At 42.8% G+C, this 24,282-nt stretch overlaps 1 long non-coding RNA gene across 3 annotated transcripts; it reads right to left on the reverse strand.

The window, feature by feature from the left end:
• Nucleotides 1–231: 231 nt before the first annotated feature.
• LOC142475348 (uncharacterized) lies at nt 232–21,511 on the reverse strand. 3 transcript variants are annotated; one of them, XR_012790892.1, is made up of 11 exons: nt 21,390–21,511; nt 20,304–20,401; nt 18,655–18,765; nt 15,226–15,337; nt 14,135–14,217; nt 12,604–12,715; nt 8,847–8,964; nt 7,761–7,858; nt 6,086–6,196; nt 2,667–2,776; nt 232–1,295 (listed from the first exon to the last, which is right to left on the reverse strand). It is a non-coding gene; the product is annotated as an uncharacterized LOC142475348 (long non-coding RNA). The 3 variants fall into 3 exon arrangements; XR_012790891.1 differs by having other exon boundaries at nt 14,125–14,217; XR_012790893.1 differs by lacking the exon at nt 18,655–18,765 and having other exon boundaries at nt 14,125–14,217.
• Nucleotides 21,512–24,282: the final 2,771 nt, after the last annotated feature.

Consider the following 24,282-nt stretch of genomic DNA (forward strand, 5'->3'; position numbering starts at 1 on the left):
ACTGTTCTGTACTCTCTTCAATACTCTGTGTTACAGATCTCTCTGGCAAGAAATGGGGTCCAATGGCAAAGACTGCTCTAAATAAGATAGTATAAATGAACACAGAGAGAAATTCCAAAGAGTAACCCAAGAAAATACAAGTGAAATCTAATCGTAAGGTAATTAGTCCCATTAAGTGAAATACATAAAGGAATAGTCCATAAAAAAGCACAAAGGAAAAAAATAGGAGTACTTTATTGTGATGTTACATTTCAGAGAATATAAAATTATAGGAAAACAATTCCACTTTGTTCAGAAAACCAGAAAGTCTTGGTCCCAGGTGGACTGAATTTTTATTGCAAATAAGTTCCTTAATACACAAGTAAAGAATATAGTTACTTATTCTATTCTCTACTGTAAGACGTGCCACATTGCCCAATATTTGGGTACAGTGCCCAGATTGTGACCATGCACTACAGAGGTGAGATTCCCCCAACTCCAATTTGCTACACACTCCAAGAGAGATTATTGTGATCAGAGGTGGAATGAGAGGGGTGAGAAGGGTCGCTGCCCAGGGAGTAGCCTGACAGGGGGTACAGAAATCTCTTTTGGTGCATATATTGCGGAGCTGCATTGATTGACTTGTCAATCAGCTCTGCTGCCTATCCCATTGACATCATGATCCGGCACTGTGATCAGCTGCAGCGCTGACCCAGGTGTGTTAGTGCAGCACTTTACAGGGAGGGAACAGAGGTTGTGGATGACAGATGCTGGGGATAGGCCATGAGTACGGGCCAGAGTAAGGTGGAGACTTTCTGTACTCTGCATACAGGACACTGCATGCATGACAGTGTCTGTGTGTGTGTGTGTGTGTGTATTCCAAGTGTCAGTGTGCATAAGTAAGTGTGCTCTGTAAGTATGCCTGTGTGGCAGGTATAGGGGGGTGGTTCAGCTGGAGGAACTTATCCAGGCACAAAAGCACATAGATGCCCCAGATTATACCACCCCAAATGCTGATAATATCCTGCTGCACTTTACAGAAGATGATGCAGATGTCAGTGGGTGGTGGGTTCATTAAATCCATCCATCATATCATAGCCACACTGTGCATATGATGTACTGAATCAATCACAGGAAGACATCTCCATGGTAGGGGTAGAAGTTAACAGAATATGTCCAGCACTGTGGTGTGTAGCCCATAAATAATAATTGTGCACATTACAGAACATACTTGCAACTGCAAGATCATTTTGCTGCTTGTAGTGTTTGCTCTTGTCCTGTGCAGTGTTGTCGTAGATCCGTCTCTTCAGTGTTCACTGCAATAAAAGTAAGACATTGCATTAATATTACAGAAGTTTGGGAGCTGAAATCCCACTATGCTGCAGACATTTTCCCTTTGCATAAAATTCTTGTGATTATATCTCAATGATGATCAATAACAACTACATCATAACACAGCCGCTCAATACAAAATATGTATTTGCTATCAATGGTCATGGAGGCCAAACGTCACACAATGTACAGATATACTGCTGCGGCCGAGTTTATTCGAGCATTTGCCCGTTCTTGGCCGCAGCAGTAACCTGGCGCGTGCCGGAGGGTGCCGGGCGCACGCCGAAGCAGCGGAGGAGCGCCCTCCGATCGGGGCTTTCTCCCTTCCGCTGCCGGGTCCGTCGGGTCCCCCGGAACCCCCTGCCGCTGTCCCCCACATCGCGGGACACCAGTGCTCCCTCGGGGAGCCCTGGACGCGCGTGCAGGGGGCGCAGGCACCCGATGACGCGTGACCGTGCATCGGTGATGCGCGGCACGCTGAGGGAGTGCGGCTAGCACGCCGGGGCATCCCCCGGCTTGCGGTGCTAGCCGTGCTTCAATAAAACGTGTCGGTAGTGTAGCAAGGATTATTTCTTCCTCTGGTGCATTATGATGGGATGTGTTGTAAGATTCTGCATTATTAGCATCACTGAATCTTTTGGAAACTGAGTAATATTCTATGTTTTAATGCAATATTATGGATGATCAGCCGGTAAAATAAAGCTTACTGTATCTGTAGCCATGCTCTACCCATGATGTGCTGAATCAATGACTGCAGAGTGATTCAGAGTGGTAAACATGACTGGAACTCATCTCTGAATAGAGGACAGAACAGCAGTGCAGAGTAGGAGGTGAATGTATCTCAAATGGAAGACTTAGTAGCTGTGTGGGGAGTAGACAGTACAGACTGATCAAATAAATAGTTAAAGGAGTATCTTCAACATTACTTGGCTTTGTTATCAACATTGAAGTTTCTCTTGTTTTTTCTGTTCTTTAAATCACTACTACTGATGCCATGTGTAACCTGTACTGAGAGATATACTCTACTGGCCTAGATGAAACCATATGATGCAAACAGGATTCATCCCACTCCAGATTCATATGATTGCACCACTTCAACCTTTAATAAAACACATAGAACTACAGCAGTGCGCTACTGCACATGTTCTTGTTATGAATGGTAGTAGATGTGGTCCTTGGGTCAATACTTCATACAGCAGCCACACTCTACTCATGATGTATTGAATCAACAAAAACCTGCATGGTACAGATCACAGGAAGGGTAGAGTAGAGGGGAATATGTCCAATGCGAAACCCTTAGCAGCTGGATTGTGTGGAGTCAACAAAACGACAAATACTAAATGAGAAATATACACATTGCTTATCTGTCTCTGTGTAGTCATTTTCCTCCTCTTCAACTGTCTTTCAAAATTTCTCTTCTGACAGAAAAGAAACACATGGCCTCAATATTCACTGTTCTTCCCTCCTGAAATAAAAGTTAAGCATTGCATGGTTATGATCATACATACAATGAACCTTGCGCCAAACCATGTGATCCAAAGTAAATCCACCTCCCTCCCATAGCTGTGTTCCTTCTAGAGCTTCTACCACACAAGTCATTAATGTTCGTGACACTGTACTGCAGTCACAGTCTGCACACAAAGTACTGAATCAATTACATCACACTGAAAAGGCAGTCTACATGATGCAATAGTTAACCATAATAACTCTGTCATGCAAATGACAGGAAAACCTATATGTATATCATTAGGGGAGAGGGGAAAAATAATTAAAAAATAAGTGCGACAAATAAAAACAGATTATAGGAAAGTAAATCCTTGCCCTGGGAACTTTACAATCTAATAGAAATGTTAGAAGACTTAAAGAGAGGCAGCAGTTGGGGGAAGAAGTGCAGTAGATGACAATGCTTGTCCTTAATGGTGGGTACAATTAGTAGAAAGCACATCTTGGGAACAATAGTTGTTAGCAGTGACTGTGGGTGTGGGACAGTAGCCACGAGTCAAAGTTTTTTAAATGCTTGATTTAAGTCGTGAATTTTAAGATTGGTCTTACATGTGGGTGGAAGAGGTTATGTTGGCATATACTGAGTGTGAGGAAGTTTCACATGTACGGTGCAGTGATGGAAAATGGTTTCAGGCAAGTGAGAGAACAGTAGAGGTGAAAGAAGTTTACAGGAGACAGTTATGGTTATAGTGCAAGAGACAAGCAAGGGCATAACGAGAGATCAAAGATGATATGCAAGAAGGAGCAGATTAATGGAGAGCCTTAACAAAAAGGTAAGGAGGAGAACTTTGTAGGTGATACAAAAACTTGATGGGATGCCAGGACAGGGATTTAAGGAGATGAGCAGAGACTGTTGTGGGAGAAAGTGAGATAATTCAAGCAGCAGAGTTTTGCATAGGAGAAAGTTGTGAAGCATGGAGGCCTGTTTGTAGTATGTTAAAATAACCTATAGGATAACAGTATACATTGGAGTTTTAGCAGTAGGTTGAGAGGGGAAAGGGAAGATCTTGGCAATATTACAGAGAAAGAGGCAACACATTTTACCCATAGCCGTGCATGTGAATGGAGATGGAATTGAAGAGCCAAATGTTACTCCTATGCAACATGTTTGATGACAAGATAGATGGTAGTACTGTTTACTGTGATGGAGAAAGGGGATAATATGAGCCCAGTGTTAGACATTAAGTTTAAGGCAGTGGAGTGCCATCCATGAGCATATAGCCAGGAGACAACCCAAGAGTAGGGACTGGATTGCAGGAGTGAGAACAGGGGTGGATAGATTTGTGTGTGTATCATCCGCATAGAGATTATATCTAAGGCCAAAAGCATTGATGAAGTCACCAAATGATAGTATGTAGAGAGAAAGAGAGATCTCAGAACAGAGCCCTGATGTATACCCACAGACAGATCAATAGAAGACGAAGACATGTTAGCAACAGAGATGGAGAATGTGTGACAGGAAAGTTATGATGAAAACCAGGATAGAACTTTGTTACTGATACCAAGAGAGAGTTTAGAATATGAAGGAGGAGAGTGATTGAGAGCATCAAACGCAGCCGATAGATCAAGTAGGATTAGTAGGGAAAAACCTTGGGAATTAGCTTTAAGCACAGTCTGTAGAACGTGCTGTACGAAAGGCAGGTTGTAAAGGATCCAGGAGGGCATGTGATTTAAGAATGTTGACACTAGCAATTAGAAGGCAAACAGCATGAGGGATACAGAGCGGTAGTTAGTAAGGCACATAGGGTGTAGTTTGTTTCTGACAAAAGGGTGACCGCTACAGGCTTAAAGTAAGAGGGCAAAAATCCAGAGAATAGGGAGAAATTGAAGATGTGGGTGAGAGTGGGGACTAAGAGATGCAGTAAGGTGTGAGGGGATACGATCTAGAGGGCATGTGGTAGAGGGAGAATAGAAGATGATTAGCTTCCAGCTCTGTAAGAGAAGAAAAGGAGTCAAGTGCAGAAGGAGATTTGGGTAGAAGGAGAGAAGGGGGAAGGGACAGAAGGAATCTCCTTTTGGGTGGCATCCACCTTGCCTCTGAAGTAGTCAAATGCTTGAGGAGAAGTGAAGGAAGGATGGCAAGTGGGAGGAGAAGGTCAGTGGAGGGAGTCAAATACAGAGAAAAAAACAGCGTAAATTAAATTTGAGTGTTGATGAGTGTGGAAAAAAGTAGTGTATTTAGCCCTAGAGAGCAGCTTTATACAGGACAGGAGACATTTTTACTGTAGAAAAATCAAACAAAGTGTGAGATTTCCTCCGTAGGTATTAAGAACAGCGAGTGGAAGTGTGATGAGTGTGTTTGGGAATTTAGCCAAAGGTGTGGGTTAGAGGGATGAGTGTGTCAGAGCCTAGAGGGGGCATATAGATAGGAGGATAGCATTGTAAGAGTTAATAAGATTGTTAGTTTAAGCAGAAAGAAAGAGAGAGAAGAGAGAAGAGAGGTTAGAGTAGATGTCAGAGGAGAGTTTAATTAAGCAGAGGCAAATCAGTGGGACAGGTAAGATGCGGTGAGGGGAATGACTGATTGTGACTGATGAGAGCAGAAGAGGTTATGTACAACTAGAGCCTTGTTAGTAAGAGTGGACATTCCAGAGGGCACAGGAGAAGGGAAGAGAAAAGTAAGGAAAGGAATGTGGATTACATTAGATAGGTTAACACTCTTAGTAGGGAGGCCTGATGTGTATATGAGCCGGTCCAAGATTATAAGAGATATCCCCCAACATCAGCGAGCATAGAAGGAGACACAGAGATAGGTGTAGAGAGAGACAGAGATAGGGATATGTAGAGAGAGAAGGGCGTCAAGAGAATGAGACAGATAGGCGTAGAGAGAGGAGACATAGAGAGAGGGGGCTTTGAGAGGGGGGCGTAGAGAATGAGGGAAGGTGGAAGAGAATAGGATGTGCAGGAGTGCATTTCATTGAGCAGTGCAGAAATAGCTGCAATAGAGGTCTGTACAAATGGTGCTTTGTGTAGACACATGCAAAGGTAGGGGAAGGAAAGTGTATAGAACATGTGGATAAAAGCAGGAGTGTGGAAGTTAGAGAAATTAGAAAAGTTTTACAGAGGAGTGAGGAAACAGTAAACAGAAAGAACAAGAGAGGTTACATTGGGATGACGTGCTGTGGTAGAGAGAAATGCTAGGAGAGAGCCTCCAGATATTAGAGGACATGAATTGAGAGAGCAAATGTATAAATCAAAACCGGAGGGGGAGGTATAGCACGAAAGCTTGCACAGCAGTTGATGAAGATTATAGTCTTAAAGTTGCGTGTACCTGTCAGGGCACTCAAGAAGGTCAATGCTCACAAGTGCAGAGTTCATGAAGAAATGCTGAATCCAGTTCCCCTCCAATTTAATTTTAATATAACTTTTTCATTCTTCATTACTGCAAAAAGCAAACAAAACAAAACCACATTGCATTACTATTTTCAAAATGGATTGAATGACATATTCAACAGTAACTGTGTGATGCCAATATTGCCTTCTCACTCGTAGGCCAGTACGGTCAGGTACCCAGTACTGATAAAACAATAAGTGCCCGTACTAAGTACCAATATGAATTATAAGGAAATGTAAAATCTCCAGGTCTCTCTCCATCTCTGCAACAGATATATGGATAAGCCCATATTAAGGCATCACGTGACCGGAGCCGTCACTGACTGGGTATACGCAAAGATGCAGGGAGATGCAAAGAAAGGGAGGGAGACAGGGAGAAGATGGGAAACGGAGGGAGGCACGGATGGCAGGCCTCTCTCTTTCACTGGTGCATGCAAGGAGCTGGTCCCAACATCCACAAAGTGTGTGTGTATTATTGGTTGTGTTTTATGGCGGTAGGAGGATAGTGTGTATATTGTGTGTGTGTGTGGGAGTATTATATTGTGTGTAGGGTATTATAGTGTGTATATTATGTTGAGGTGCAGAGGAGAGTGTTAGATTGGGTATCTTGTGTTAGGGGGTATTGTGTATATTGTGTTTAAGACTATAATATTATTGGGGAGATTATTATTGAGGAGGTATTAAAGTGTGTATTGTGGGGAGTATTAGTGTATGTATTATTTGTGGGTGACAGATGCTGTGGGTAGGCCAAGAGTACGGGCCAGACTAAGGTGGAGACTTTCTGTACTCTGCATACAGGACTCTACATGCACTGCAGAGGTGAAATTCCCCCAACTCCAATTTGCTACACTCTCCAAGAGAGAATATTGTGATCAGAGGTGGAAGATGAGCAGGGTCACTGCCCAGGGAGTAGCCTGTCAGGGGGCATGGAAATCTCTTTTGGTGCGTATGTTGCCACGTGGCATTGATTGACCGGTCAATTAGCACTGCTTCCTATCACAGTGACATGATCCGGTGCTGTGATCGGTTGCAGCGCTGACCAAGGTGTGTTAGTGCAGCAATTTACAGGGAGGGAACAGAGGTTGTGGGTGACAGATGCTGGGGGTAGGCCAAGAGTACGGGCCAGAGCAAGGTGGAGATATTCTGTACTCTGCATGCCCATCCTGCATGCCCAGGACTCTGCATGCATGCCAGTGGCTGTGGGGTGTGTGTGTGTAGGTATGCCAAGTGTCAGTGTGCATAAGTAAGTGTGCTGTGTGTGTAAGTAAGTTTGCCTGTGTGGCAGGAGGTGTAGGGGGGTGGGGGGCGGGGGGCGGTTCAGCTGGAGGACTTTACCCAGCACAAAAGCACATAGATGCCTCTGATTATATCACCCCAAATGCTGATAATATCCTGCTGTAGATGCACTTTACAGAAGATGATACAGATGTCATCAGTGTTTGGTGGGTTCATTAAATCAATCCATCATATAATAGCCACACTGTGCATATGATGTACTGAATCAGTAACACCAATCACAGGAAGACATCTCCATGGTAGGGGTAGTGTTGAAGTTAACAAAATATGTCCAGCACTGTGGTGTGGAGCCCATACATAATAATTGTGCACATTACCAGAACAACATATTGTCAACTGCATGATCATTTTGCTGCTTGTAGTGTATACTCTTGTCCTGTGCAGTGTTGTAGTAGATCCGTCTCTTCGGTGTTCACTGCAATAAAAGTAAGACATTGCATTAATATTACAGAAGTTTGGGGGCTGAAATCCCACTATGCTAATGACAGTTTCCCTTTGCATAAGATTCTTGTGATTATATCTCAATGATGATCAATAACAACTACATCATAACACAGCTGCTCTATACAGAATATGTATTTGCCATCAATGGTCATGGAGGCAATATGTCACACAATGTACATATATAGCAAGGATTATTTCTTCCTCTGGTGTATTATGATGGGAGGGTGAGATTCTGCATTATCAGCATCAGTAAATCTGTAGGAAACTGAGTGATATTCTATTTTTTAATGCAATATTAGGGTAAAATAAAGCTTGCTGTATCTATAGCCATGCTCTACCCATGATGTGCTGAATCAATGACTGCAGAGCGATTTAGAGTGGTAAACATGACTTGAACTCATCTCTGAATAGAGGGTAGCACAGTAGTGCAGAGTAGAAGGTGAATGTATCTCAAATGGAAACCCTTAGCAGCTGTGTGGGGAGTAGACAGTACAGACTGACCAAGTAAATAGTAAAAAGTAGTAACTTCAACATTACTTGGTTTTGTTCTCCACTCCTGTTTTTCTGTTCTTTAAATCACTAATACTGATGCCATATGTAACCTGTACTGAGAGTTATATACTCTACTGGCCTAGATCAAATTAAATGATGCAAACAGGATCCCTCCCACTCAAGATTCATATGATTGCACCACCTCAACCTTTCATAGCAATAACATAGAACTGCAGCAGTGCGCTACTGCACATGTTCTTGTTATGAATGGTAGTAGATGTGGTCCTTGGGTCAGTACTTCATACTGTAGCCACACTCTATTCATGATGTATTGAATCAACAAAAATCTGCATGGTACAGATCACAGGAAGGGGTGGAGTAGAGGTGAATATGTCCAATGCGAAACCCTTAGCAGCCGGATTTTTTGGAGTCAATAAAACGACAAATACTAAATGAGAAATATACACATTGCTTATCTGTCTCTGTGTAGTCATTTTCCTCCTCTTCAACTGTCCTTCAATTTTCTATTTTGCAAGAAAATGAACACATGGCTTCAATATTCACTTCTGTTCTGCAGTCTTTCCTCTTGAAATAAAAAAGTTAAGCATTGCATTATTATTATTATAATTATTATTGACGATACATACAATGAACCTTGCTCCAAACCATGTGATACAAAGCAAATCCACCTCCCTCCCACAGCTGTGCTCCTTCTAGAGCTTCTACCACACAAGTTATTCATGTCAGTGAAACTGTACTGCAGTCCCGGTCTGCACACAATCTACTGAATCAATGACATCACACTGTGTCACACAATGTCATGCTAACGACAGGAAACAATCTTTGTATATATCTTTGTATATATAATAATAATAATAATGATAATAATAATAAAAAAAATAAGACAGGACAGACACTCCTACATTGCAATCAATAGAAAATAACTGGGACAGGCACTTCAAGGATGCATACGGTCCCGGATAAACTGTAGCTACCTATACACGTGTGCCTTGTCTCTAGACTCTGCATATATCTCTATTTATATACCACCCATTGTGTACTCAGCGCTTTACAAGAGAGACCAAAAAGTACAGGAAATTATTATACAATAAGTTCAACAAACAAAAACAGACAATAGGAAAGTAAATCCCTGTCCTGGGTAGTTTACAATCTAAGAGAAATGTAAGGAGACTTACAGAGAGACAACAGGTGGGGGAACAAGTGCAGTAGATGACAATGCTTGTCCTTAATGGTGGGTACTTGTAGTATAAAGCACTTCTTGGGAACAATAGTTAGTGACTGAATGAGTGACAGTAGCAACGAGTAAAAGCTATTGAAATGCTTCATTTAAGTTGTGAATTTTAAGGTTGATCTTAAATGTGGGTGGAAGAGGGTATGTTGGCATATACTGAGTGTGTGTGAGTTTCACAGGTAAATTGATGGGAAAGGGTTTCAGGCAAGAGAGCGAGTGCGCAGTAGAGGTGTAAGAAGTATAATGGAGACAGTTATTAGTAGAGCTTAGGAGACGAGGAAGGGCATAACAAGACCAAAGATGATATGTAGGAAGGAGCAGATGAATAGAGAATAGTGTTGGACTGGGTCCTCAACTATAAAAAAATGGGTAACGGGTACCCGGCCAAAATGAAAGGTTCTACCCGGTCGGGTACACGGTTTGGCACTTACCTTCCGGGTGGCGGTGACATCTAGGATCAGCAGCAGTCCTGTGACGGTGGCAGCATCTGTGGTGTCTTCAGCCGGCGGGGGAGCTGCAGGCTCACAGACACAGCTTACCTGCTTCGGTGCTGTGGAAGTGATTCCTGCAGCTCCCCCCGCCAGGTGAAGACACCTCTGATGCTGCCAACATCAGAGGACTGCTGCTGCTGATCCTAGATGTCTTAGGAAAGGTAAGTATAAAAGATTATTTCCAGCTGCCCTGACATTACCCGACGCCGGGTATTACCCGGCCAAGTCCACTTCTCAGTGGCCGGTTTCGAGTAATGTCCGGGTAGCTGGAAATGTGTCGGGTAACGCCGGGTACTCGGTACACCACTAATAGAGAACCTTAACAAAAAGGTAAGGAGGAGAACTTTGTAGGTGATCTGAAACTTGATGGGAAGCAAGGAGAGGGATTTAAGGAGGAGGAGGAGATGAGCAGATACTGTTGTGGGAGAAAGGGAAATTATTCAAGCAGCAGAGTTTTGGATAGATTGCAAATGAGAAAGTTGTGAAGCAGGGAGCCCTGTTAGCAGTATGTTAACCCATACGATAAGGGCATGCATTGGCGTTTTAGCAGTAGATTGACAGAGAAAAGGGCAAATCTTGGAAATATTACAGAGAAAGAATCGACAAACTTTAGCCAGTGTCGTGAATGAAGATGGAAAGGGAAGAGTCAAATGTTACTCCTAGGCAATGTGCTTTCATGACAGGATGATGGTAGTACTGTTTACTGCGATGGAGAAAGGTGATATTAGGCCAGATTTAGGGGGAAATATGAGGAGCTCAGTTTTAGACATTAGGTTTAAGGCAGAAGAGTGTCATCCATGGAGGATATAGCCAGGAGGCAACCCGAAACTAGGGACTAAATTGCAGGAGTGACGGTAGGGTGGATAGGTGTGTGTATCATCTGCATAGAGATGATATCAAGGGCCAAAATAGTTGATAAGGTCAACTAGTGATAGTATGTAGTGAGAGAGGTCCCAGAACAGAGTCCTGAGGTATACCAACAGACAAAACAACAGGAGACAAAGACACGTTAGCAACAGAGATGGAGAATGTGTGATGGAGAAGTATGATGAAAACAAGGATATAAGTTTGCTGCGGATACGAAGAAAGAGTTTAGAATATGAATGAGAAGAGTGATTGACAGTATCAAAAGCAGAAGAGAGATCAAGCAGGATTAGTAAGTAAGATGGACCTTGGGAATTTTCTTTATGTACATAATTTTTTACATTGGGAAAGGCAGATTGTGAAGGGCCCAGAGGAGCATGTGATTTAAGAATGTTGTTCAAACGGGAGATCACAAGACGTTCTAGCAATTAGGAGGCAAATGGTAGGAAGGATACAGGGCGATAGTTAGAAATTCACACAAGGTCAAGGTTATTTTTGAGAATAGGGGTGACCACTGCATGCTTAAAAGGAAGAGTTGAAAGAGCCAAAGGATATGGAGGAATTGAAGATGTGGGTGAGAGTGAGAATATAGGATTGAGAGGGCATGTGGTAGAGGGAGAAGAGAAGATCAGGTTCCAGCTTTGTGACAGGAGAAAAGGAGTCAAGAGTGCAATGAGATCTAGATAGAAAAAGAGAGAGGGGGAAGGGAGAGAACGAATCTACTTGTGGATGGCATCCACCTTGCCTCAAGTGAGCAAAGGCTTGAGGAGAAATAAAGGATGGATGTTAAGTGGGAGGAGAAAGTCAGTGGTGGGACTCAAATACATAGAAGACAGTGTGAATGAAATTGGAGTGTTGATGAGTGAGGAAAAAGTAGTGTTTGACCTTAAAAAAAGGAGCAGAGTTTTACAGAACAGGACAAAGGTTTAGTGTAGAAAATCAGACTGTGAGATTTCCTCCATAGGTGTTAAGAGCAGCAGTGTGATGTGATGAAGTGTGATGAGAGCGTGCTTGTGAATTAAACCAATGCATGGGTTAGGCTGCGTCTATAGTAAGCACGCAACAGAAGGCAAAGTTAGCGCATGCCTGTCGCTCCAGCAATCCCTGCACTGAGGTCCGAGGCGACGGGGAGGCCCTGCATCGCTCGCACGCACTGTGGACGACCAAGCGTGTGCCCATGATAATCACGGCCTTAGAGGGATGAGTGTGTCAGAGCCTAGAAGGGGCATATAGATGATGGAGGAGGGAGGAGGAGGGAGGAGGAGGAGGTGCTAGCATTGTAAAAGTTAACAAGATAGTTAGTTTAAGCAGAAAGTGAGGAGAGGTTAGAGATAAGGGTAGATGTCAGAGGAGAGAGTTCAATTAAGCTGAGGTATCGAGTAGGACAGGGGTGAGGGGAAAGAGAGGTGGTGGATGATGAGAGCAGAAGAGGTCATGTACAAATAGACCATGTTAGTCGTAGAGCAGACATTCCAGAGGGCACGTGAGAAGGGAAGAGAAAAGTGAGACAAGGAATGTGGATTACATTAGATGGGTTACTACGCTTAGCAGGGAGGTGGAGAGAGAGGCAAGAGGCAGAGGGTGATGTAGGGGTAGAGGAAGAGATGTTGCATGTACCTTGTCAGAACATTAAAGAACGTCAATTCACACTGGTGCAGAGTTGAGGATGAAATGCTGAATCCAGTTCACGTCCAATTCAATTTTAACAGAACTTTTTCATTCTTCATTACTGCAAAAAAAAAAGTAAAAAACAATGCATTACTATTTTCAAAATGGATTGAATTCCCCCAACAATGACTATGTGTTACCAATATATCCCTCTCAGTCCCACTGCAGCACATACTGTACCAGTGTGAAAGTAAGAAGGTACACAGTACCGGTAAAACAATATGTGCCGGTACTATGCACCATATGAATTATAAGAGGATGTAAATCTCCCAGTCTCTCTCCATATCCGCAACAGAGTGGGCTCCGGTCAGTGGCATGGATGCCCATATATGGATATGCTCATATTTGGGCATCCCATGTCACTGACCGGAGCCGGCTCTGAGTATAGGGATATATGCGGAGATGCAGAGGTGCAAGGAAATGGGAGGAGGCACGGTGAGAAACAGGGAGAGACCACAGGAAGATAGAGGGCAACAACTTCCACAAGGTACGTCTATGTGTATAATTGTTTGTATTTTGTGCAGAGGGGGTAATTTCAGATAAAATACAATTCTCCACCCTCTACGAAACAATTCCACTTTGTTCAGTAAGCCAGAAAGTCTTGGTCCCATGTGGACTGAATTTTAATGCAAATTAGGTCCTTAATACACAAGTAAAGAATATAGATACTTATTCTCTACTGTAAGAAGTGCCACATTGCCCACTATTTAGGTCCTGTGCCCAGATTGTGACCAAGCATGGCAGAGGTGAGATTCCCCCAACTCCAATTTGCTACACTCTCCAAGAGAGATAATTGTGATCAGAGATGGAACTATGGGGGGGGCGAGCAGGGTCGCTGCCAAGGGAGTAGCCCGACTGGGGGCACGGAAATCTCATTTGGTGCATATGTTGCAGCGTTGCATTGATTGGCCGGTCAATCTGCACTGCTGCCTGTCACAGTGACATCATGATCGGGCACTGTGATCAGCTATAGCGCTGACCCAGGTGACATAGTTCAGCACTTTACAAGGAGGGAACAGATGTTGTGGGTGACAGATGTTGGGGGTAGGCTAAGACTGTTGACCAGAGTAACGTGGAGACTTACTGCACTCTGCATGCCCATCCTCTCGCTGACATCAGGGGAAGGAAGTGGCTCTGGGGTGTGTGTAGGTATGCCAGATGTCAGTGAATGCATAAGTAAGTATGCCTGTGTAGTGGGAGGTGTAGGGGCATTAAGCTGGAGGACTTAAATCAGGCACAAAAGCACATAGATACCTCTTATTATACCGCACCAAATGCTGATAATATCATGCTGAGCTGCACTTTACAGAAGATGATGCAGAATCCATCATATAATAGCCACACTGTGCATATGATGTACTGAATCAGTAACACCAGGAAGACATCTCCATTTAAGGGGTACAGTTGAAGTTAACAGAATATGTCCAGCACTTTGGTGTGTAGCCCATAAATAATAATTGTGCACATTACCAGAACATACTTGCAACTGCAAGATCATTTTGCTGCTTGTAGTGTATGCTCGTTCTGTGCAGTGTTGTAGTAGATCCGTCTCTTCAGTGTTCACTGCAACAAAAGTAAGACATTGCATTAATATTACAGACGTTTGGGGGCTGAAATCTCACTTCGCTGCGGACAATTTCCCTTTGCATAAGATTCTTGTGATTATGTCAATGATGATCAATAACTGCATCATAACACAGCTGCTCTATACAGATGATGTACTTGCTATCAATGGTCATGAAGGTAATACGTCACACAATGTACAGATATAGCAAGGATTATTTCTTCCTCTGGTGCATTATGGCATTATGATGGGAAATGTTGTGAGATTCTGCATTATCAGCATCACTGAATCTTTTGGAAATTAAGTGATATTCTATGTTTTAATGCAATATTATGGATGATCAGCCGATAAAATAATAATAGCTTGCTGTATCTGTAGCCATGCTCTACCCATGATGTGCTAAATCAATGACTGCAGAGAGATTCAGAGTGGTAAACATGACTGGAACGCATCTCTGAATAATGGGCAGCAAAGCAGTGCAGAATAGGAGGTGAAAGTATTTAAAATGGAAGACCCTTAGCAGCTGTGTGGGGAGTAGACAGTACAGACTGACCAAGTAAATGGTAAAAGGAGTAACTTCAACATTACTTGGCTTTGTTCTCCACATTGAAGCTTTCCTCCTCTTTAAATCACTAATACTGATGCCATGTGTAACCTGTACTGAGAGTTATATAATCTACTGGCCTAGATGAAACCATATGATGCAAACAGGTTCCATCCCACTCGATTCATAGAATTGAACCACCTCAACCTTTCATAACAATCACATAGAACCGCAGCAGTGCGCTACTGCACATGTTCTTGTTATGAATGGTAGTAGATGTGGTCCTTGGGTCAAAACTTCATACAGCAGCCACACTCTACTCATGATGTATTGAATCAACAAAAACCTGCATGGTACAGATCACAGGAAGGGTAGAGTAGAGGTGAATATGTCCAATGCGAAACCCTTAGCAGCTGGATTGTGTGGAGTCAATAAAACGACAAATACTAAATGAGAAATATACACATTGCTTATCTGTCTCTGTGTAGTCATTTTCCTCCTCTTCAACTGTCCTTCAAAATTTCTCTTCTGCCAGAAAAGAAACACATGGCTTCAATATTCACTGTTCTTCCCTCCTGAAATAAAAGTTAAGCATTGCATGGTTATGATCATACATACAATTAACCTTGCGCCAAACTATGTGATCCAAAGTAAATCCACCTCCCTCCCACAGCTGTGTTCCTTCTAGAGCTTCTACCACACAAGTCGTTAATGTTCGTGACACTGTACTGCAGTCACAGTCTGCACACAAAGTAATGAATCAATTACATCACACTGAAAAGGCAGTCTACATGATGCAATAGTTATCCATAATAACTATGTCATGCAAAGGACAGGAAAGCCTATATGTATATCATTAGGGGAGAGGGGAAAAAAATAAATAAAAAATAAGTGCGACAAATTAAAACAGACAATAGGAAAGTAAATCCTTGCCCTGGGAACTTTACAATCTAAGAGAAATGTTAGAAGACTTAAAGAGAGGCAGCAGTTGGGGGAAGAAGTGCAGTAGATAACACTGCTTGTCCTTAATGGTGGGTACTTTTAGTAGAAAGCACTTCTTGGGAACAATAGTTGTTAGTAGTGACTGTGGGTGTGGGACAGTAGCCACGAGTCAAAGTTTTTGTAATTCTTGATTTAAGTCGTGAATTTTAAGATTGGTCTTAAATGTGGGTGGAAGAGGTTATGTTGGCATATACTGAGTGTGAGGGAGTTTCACATGTACGGTGCAGTGATGGAAAATGGTTTCAGGCAAGTGAGAGAACAGTAGAGGTGAAAGAAGTTAACAGGAGACAGTTATGGTTATAGTGCAAGAGACGAGCAAGGGCATAACGAGAGATCAAAGATGATATGCAAGAAGGAGCAGATTAATGGAGAGCCTTCACAAAAAGGTAAGGAGGAGAACTTTGTAGGTGATACAAAAACTTGATGGGATGCCAGGACAGGGATTTAAGGAGATGAGCAGAGACTGTTGTGGGAGAAAGTGAGATTATTCAAGCAGCAGAGTTTTGCATAGGAGAAAGTTGTGAAGCAGGGAGGCCTGTTAGTAGTATTTTAAAATAACCCATAGGATAACAGTATACATTGGAGTTTTAGCAGTAGGTTGAGAGGGGAAAGGGAAGATCTTGGTAATATTACAGAGAAAGAGGATCCAAACTTTACCCTTGGCCATGCATGTGAATGGAGATGGAATTGAAGAGCCAAATGTTACTCCTAGGCAACATGTTTGATGACAAGATAGATGGTAGTACTGTTTACTGTGATGGAGAAAGGGGATAATATGAGCCCAGTTTTAGACATTAAGTTTAAGGCAGTGGAGTGCCATCCATGAGCATATAGCCAGGAGGCAACCCAAGAGTAGGGACTGGATTGCAGGAGTGAGAGCAGGGGTGGATAGATTTGTGTGTGTATCATCTGCATAGAGATTATATCTAAGGCCAAAAGAGTTGATGAGGTCACCAAATGATAGTATGTAGAGAGAAAGAGAGATCTCAGAACAGAGCCCTGATGTATACCCACAGACAGATCAATAGAAGACGAAGACATGTTAGCAACAGAGATGGAGAATGTGTGACAGGAAAGTTATGATGAAAACCAGGATAGAACTGTGTTACGGATACAAAGAGAGAGTTAAGAATATGAAGGAGGAGAGTGATTGAGAGCATCAAACGCAGCAGATAGATCAAGTAGGATTAGTAGGGAAAAGTGACCTTGGGAATTTGCTTTAAGCACAGTCTGTAGAACGAGCTGTACGAAAGGCAGGTTGTAAAGGATCCAGGAGGGAATGTGATTTAAGAATGTTGACATTCTAGCAATTAGGAGACAAACAGCAGGAGGGATACAGGGCGGTAGTTAGTAAGGCACATAGGGTGTAGGTTGTTTCTGAGAAAAGGGTGACCACTACAGGCTTAAAGTAAGAGGGTAAAGAGCCAGAGAATAGGGAGGAATTGAAGATGTGGGTGAGAGTGGGGACTAAGAGATGCAGTAAGGTGTGAGGGGATACGATCTAGAGGGCATGTGGTAGAGGGAGAAGAGAAGATGATTAGCTTCCAGCTCTGTAAGAGAAGAAAAAGAGTCAAATGCAGAAGCAGAATTAGGTAGAAGGAGAGAAGGGGGAAGGGACAGAAGGAATCTCCTTGTGGGTGGCATCCACCTTGACTCTGAAGTAGTCAAATGCTTGAGGAGAAGTGAAGGAAGGATGGCAAGTGTGAGGAGAAGGTTAGTGGAGGGAGTCAAATACAGGGAAAAAAAGACAGCGTAAATTAAATTTGTGTGTTGATGAATGTGGAAAAAAAAGTAGTGTGGTTTGGCCCCAGAGAGCAGCTTTATACAGGACTGGAGACATTTTTACTGTAGAAAAATCAAACATCAAGTGTGAGATTTCCTTCATAGGCATTAAGAACAGCGAGTGGAAGTGTGATGAACATGTTTGGGAATTTAGCCAAGGGTGTGGGTTAGAGGGACGAGTGTGTCAGAGCCTAGAAGGGGCATATAGATAGGATAGCATTGCAAGAGTTAATAAGATTGTTAGTTTAAGTGAAAAGAGAGAGAGAGCAGAGAGGTTAGAGTAGATGTCAGAGGAGAGTTTAATTAAGCAGAGGAAAATCAGTGGGACAGGTAAGATGGGGTGAGGGGAATGACTGATTGTGAATGATGAGAGCAGAAGAGGTCATGTACAACTAGAGCCTTGTTAGTAAGAGAAAGGACATTCCAGAGGGCACAGGAGAAGGGAAGAGAAAAGTAAGGAAAGGAATGTGGATTACATTAGATAGGTTAACACTCTTAGCAGGGAGGCCCGATGTGTATATGAGCCGGTCCAAGATTATAAGAGATATCCCCCAACATCAGCGAGCATAGAAGGAGACACAGAGATAGGTGTAGAGAGAGACAGAGATAGGGGTATGTAGAGAGAGAAGGACGTCAAGAGAATGAGATAGATAGACGTAGAGAGAGGAGACGTAGAGAGAGGGGGCTTTGAGAGGGGGGCGTAGAGAATGAGGGAAGGTGGAAGAGAATAGGATGTGCAGGAGTGCATTTCATTGAGCAGTGCAGAAATAGCTGCAATAGAGGTCTGTACAAATGGTGCTTTGTGTAGACACATGCAAAGGTAGGGGAAGGAAAGTGTATAGAACATGTGGATAAAAGCAGGAGTGTGGAAGTTAGAGAAATTAGAAAAGTTTTACAGAGGAGTGAGGAAACAGTAAACAGAAAGAACAAGAGAGAGGTTACATTGGGATGACGTGCTGTGGTAGAGAGAAATGCTAGGAGAGAGCCTCCAGATATTAGAGGACATGAATTGAGAGAGCAAATGTATAAATCAAAACCGGAGGGGGAGGTATAGCACGAAAGCTTGCACAGCAGTTGATGAAGATTATAGTCTTAAAGTTGCGTGTACCTGTCAGGGCACTCAAGAAGGTCAATGCTCACAAGTGCAGAGTTCATGAAGAAATGCTGAATCCAGTTCCCCTCCAATTTAATTTTAATATAACTTTTTCATTCTTCATTACTGCAAAAAGCAAACAAAACAAAACCACATTGCATTACTATTTTCAAAATGGATTGAATGACATATTCAACAGTAACTGTGTGATGCCAATATTGCCTTCTCACTCGTAGGCCAGTACGGTCAGGTACCCAGTACTGATAAAACAATAAGTGCCCGTACTAAGTACCAATATGAATTATAAGGAAATGTAAAATCTCCAGGTCTCTCTCCATCTCTGCAACAGATATATGGATAAGCCCATATTAAGGCATCACGTGACCGGAGCCGTCACTGACTGGGTATATGCAAAGATGCAGGGAGATGCAAAGAAAGGGAGGGAGAGAGACAGGGAGAAGATGGGAAACGGAGGGAGGCACGGATGGCGGGCCTCTCTCTTTCACTGGTGCATGCAAGGAGCTGGTCCCAACATCCACAAAGTGTGTGTGTATTATTGGTTGTGTTTTATGGCGGTAGGAGGATAGTGTGTATATTGTGTGTGTGTGGGAGTATTATATTGTGTGTAGGGTATTATAGTGTGTATATTATGTTGAGGTGCAGAGGAGAGTGTTAGATTGGGTATCTTGTGTTAGGGGGTATTGTGTATATTGTGTTTAAGACTATAATATTATTGGGGAGATTATTATTGAGGAGGTATTAAAGTGTGTATTGTGGGTGACAGATGCTGTGGGTAGGCCAAGAGTACGGGCCAGACTAAGGTGGAGACTTTCTGTACTCTGCATACAGGACTCTACATGCACTGCAGAGGTGAAATTCCCCCAACTCCAATTTGCTACACTCTCCAAGAGAGAATATTGTGATCAGAGGTGGAAGATGAGCAGGGTCACTGCCCAGGGAGTAGCCTGTCAGGGGGCATGGAAATCTCTTTTGGTGCGTATGTTGCCACGTGGCATTGATTGACCGGTCAATTAGCACTGCTTCCTATCACAGTGACATGATCCGGTGCTGTGATCGGTTGCAGCGCTGACCAAGGTGTGTTAGTGCAGCAATTTACAGGGAGGGAACAGAGGTTGTGGGTGACAGATGCTGGGGGTAGGCCAAGAGTACGGGCCAGAGCAAGGTGGAGATATTCTGTACTCTGCATGCCCATCCTGCATGCCCAGGACTCTGCATGCATGCCAGTGGCTGTGGGGTGTGTGTGTGTAGGTATGCCAAGTGTCAGTGTGCATAAGTAAGTGTGCTGTGTGTGTAAGTAAGTTTGCCTGTGTGGCAGGAGGTGTAGGGGGGTGGGGGGCGGGGGGCGGTTCAGCTGGAGGACTTTACCCAGCACAAAAGCACATAGATGCCTCTGATTATATCACCCCAAATGCTGATAATATCCTGCTGTAGATGCACTTTACAGAAGATGATACAGATGTCATCAGTGTTTGGTGGGTTCATTAAATCAATCCATCATATAATAGCCACACTGTGCATATGATGTACTGAATCAGTAACACCAATCACAGGAAGACATCTCCATGGTAGGGGTAGTGTTGAAGTTAACAAAATATGTCCAGCACTGTGGTGTGGAGCCCATACATAATAATTGTGCACATTACCAGAACAACATATTGTCAACTGCATGATCATTTTGCTGCTTGTAGTGTATACTCTTGTCCTGTGCAGTGTTGTAGTAGATCCGTCTCTTCGGTGTTCACTGCAATAAAAGTAAGACATTGCATTAATATTACAGAAGTTTGGGGGCTGAAATCCCACTATGCTAATGACAGTTTCCCTTTGCATAAGATTCTTGTGATTATATCTCAATGATGATCAATAACAACTACATCATAACACAGCTGCTCTATACAGAATATGTATTTGCCATCAATGGTCATGGAGGCAATATGTCACACAATGTACATATATAGCAAGGATTATTTCTTCCTCTGGTGTATTATGATGGGAGGGTGAGATTCTGCATTATCAGCATCAGTAAATCTGTAGGAAACTGAGTGATATTCTATTTTTTAATGCAATATTAGGGTAAAATAAAGCTTGCTGTATCTATAGCCATGCTCTACCCATGATGTGCTGAATCAATGACTGCAGAGCGATTTAGAGTGGTAAACATGACTTGAACTCATCTCTGAATAGAGGGTAGCACAGTAGTGCAGAGTAGAAGGTGAATGTATCTCAAATGGAAACCCTTAGCAGCTGTGTGGGGAGTAGACAGTACAGACTGACCAAGTAAATAGTAAAAAGTAGTAACTTCAACATTACTTGGTTTTGTTCTCCACTCCTGTTTTTCTGTTCTTTAAATCACTAATACTGATGCCATATGTAACCTGTACTGAGAGTTATATACTCTACTGGCCTAGATCAAATTAAATGATGCAAACAGGATCCCTCCCACTCAAGATTCATATGATTGCACCACCTCAACCTTTCATAGCAATAACATAGAACTGCAGCAGTGCGCTACTGCACATGTTCTTGTTATGAATGGTAGTAGATGTGGTCCTTGGGTCAGTACTTCATACTGTAGCCACACTCTATTCATGATGTATTGAATCAACAAAAATCTGCATGGTACAGATCACAGGAAGGGGTGGAGTAGAGGTGAATATGTCCAATGCGAAACCCTTAGCAGCCGGATTTTTTGGAGTCAATAAAACGACAAATACTAAATGAGAAATATACACATTGCTTATCTGTCTCTGTGTAGTCATTTTCCTCCTCTTCAACTGTCCTTCAATTTTCTATTTTGCAAGAAAATGAACACATGGCTTCAATATTCACTTCTGTTCTGCAGTCTTTCCTCTTGAAATAAAAAAGTTAAGCATTGCATTATTATTATTATAATTATTATTGACGATACATACAATGAACCTTGCTCCAAACCATGTGATACAAAGCAAATCCACCTCCCTCCCACAGCTGTGCTCCTTCTAGAGCTTCTACCACACAAGTTATTCATGTCAGTGAAACTGTACTGCAGTCCCGGTCTGCACACAATCTACTGAATCAATGACATCACACTGTGTCACACAATGTCATGCTAACGACAGGAAACAATCTTTGTATATATCTTTGTATATATAATAATAATAATAATGATAATAATAATAAAAAAAATAAGACAGGACAGACACTCCTACATTGCAATCAATAGAAAATAACTGGGACAGGCACTTCAAGGATGCATACGGTCCCGGATAAACTGTAGCTACCTATACACGTGTGCCTTGTCTCTAGACTCTGCATATATCTCTATTTATATACCACCCATTGTGTACTCAGCGCTTTACAAGAGAGACCAAAAAGTACAGGAAATTATTATACAATAAGTTCAACAAACAAAAACAGACAATAGGAAAGTAAATCCCTGTCCTGGGTAGTTTACAATCTAAGAGAAATGTAAGGAGACTTACAGAGAGACAACAGGTGGGGGAACAAGTGCAGTAGATGACAATGCTTGTCCTTAATGGTGGGTACTTGTAGTATAAAGCACTTCTTGGGAACAATAGTTAGTGACTGAATGAGTGACAGTAGCAACGAGTAAAAGCTATTGAAATGCTTCATTTAAGTTGTGAATTTTAAGGTTGATCTTAAATGTGGGTGGAAGAGGGTATGTTGGCATATACTGAGTGTGTGTGAGTTTCACAGGTAAATTGATGGGAAAGGGTTTCAGGCAAGAGAGCGAGTGCGCAGTAGAGGTGTAAGAAGTATAATGGAGACAGTTATTAGTAGAGCTTAGGAGACGAGGAAGGGCATAACAAGACCAAAGATGATATGTAGGAAGGAGCAGATGAATAGAGAATAGTGTTGGACTGGGTCCTCAACTATAAAAAAATGGGTAACGGGTACCCGGCCAAAATGAAAGGTTCTACCCGGTCGGGTACACGGTTTGGCACTTACCTTCCGGGTGGCGGTGACATCTAGGATCAGCAGCAGTCCTGTGACGGTGGCAGCATCTGTGGTGTCTTCAGCCGGCGGGGGAGCTGCAGGCTCACAGACACAGCTTACCTGCTTCGGTGCTGTGGAAGTGATTCCTGCAGCTCCCCCCGCCAGGTGAAGACACCTCTGATGCTGCCAACATCAGAGGACTACTGCTGCTGATCCTAGATGTCTTAGGAAAGGTAAGTATAAAAGATTATTTCCAGCTGCCCTGACATTACCCGACGCCGGGTATTACCCGGCCAAGTCCACTTCTCAGTGGCCGGTTTCGAGTAATGTCCGGGTAGCTGGAAATGTGTCGGGTAACGCCGGGTACTCGGTACACCACTAATAGAGAACCTTAACAAAAAGGTAAGGAGGAGAACTTTGTAGGTGATCTGAAACTTGATGGGAAGCAAGGAGAGGGATTTAAGGAGGAGGAGGAGATGAGCAGATACTGTTGTGGGAGAAAGGGAAATTATTCAAGCAGCAGAGTTTTGGATAGATTGCAAATGAGAAAGTTGTGAAGCAGGGAGCCCTGTTAGCAGTATGTTAACCCATACGATAAGGGCATGCATTGGCGTTTTAGCAGTAGATTGACAGAGAAAAGGGCAAATCTTGGAAATATTACAGAGAAAGAATCGACAAACTTTAGCCAGTGTCGTGAATGAAGATGGAAAGGGAAGAGTCAAATGTTACTCCTAGGCAATGTGCTTTCATGACAGGATGATGGTAGTACTGTTTACTGCGATGGAGAAAGGTGATATTAGGCCAGATTTAGGGGGAAATATGAGGAGCTCAGTTTTAGACATTAGGTTTAAGGCAGAAGAGTGTCATCCATGGAGGATATAGCCAGGAGGCGACCCGAAACTAGGAACTAAATTGCAGGAGTGACGGTAGGGTGGATAGGTGTGTGTATCATCTGCATAGAGATGATATCAAGGGACAAAATAGTTGATAAGGTCAACTAGTGATAGTATGTAGTGAGAGAGGTCCCAGAACAGAGTCCTGAGGTATACCAACAGACAAAACAACAGGAGACAAAGACACGTTAGCAACAGAGATGGAGAATGTGTGATGGAGAAGTATGATGAAAACCAGGATATAAGTTTGCTGCGGATACGAAGAAAGAGTTTAGAATATGAATGAGAAGAGTGATTGACAGTATCAAAAGCAGAAGAGAGATCAAGCAGGATTAGTAAGTAAAATGGACCTTGGGAATTTTCTTTATGTACATAATTGGTTACATTGGGAAAGGCAGATTGTGAAGGGCCCAGAGGAGCATGTGATTTAAGAATGTTGATCAAACGGGAGATCACAAGACGTTCTAGCAATTAGGAGGCAAATGGTAGGACGGATACAGGGCGATAGTTAGAAATTCACACAAGGTCAAGGTTATTTTTGAGAATAGGGGTGACCACTGCATGCTTAAAAGGAAGAGTTGAAAGAGCCAAAGGATATGGAGGAATTGAAGATGTGGGTGAGAGTGAGAATATAGGATTGAGAGGGCATGTGGTAGAGGGAGAAGAGAAGATCAGGTTCCAGCTTTGTGACAGGAGAAAAGGAGTCAAGAGTGCAATGAGATCTAGATAGAAAAAGAGAGAGGGGGAAGGGAGAGAACGAATCTACTTGTGGATGGCATCCACCTTGCCTCAAGTG

This window comes from Ascaphus truei, unplaced genomic scaffold, assembly GCF_040206685.1.
Source record: "Ascaphus truei isolate aAscTru1 unplaced genomic scaffold, aAscTru1.hap1 HAP1_SCAFFOLD_1181, whole genome shotgun sequence".
NCBI lineage: Eukaryota > Metazoa > Chordata > Amphibia > Anura > Ascaphidae > Ascaphus > Ascaphus truei.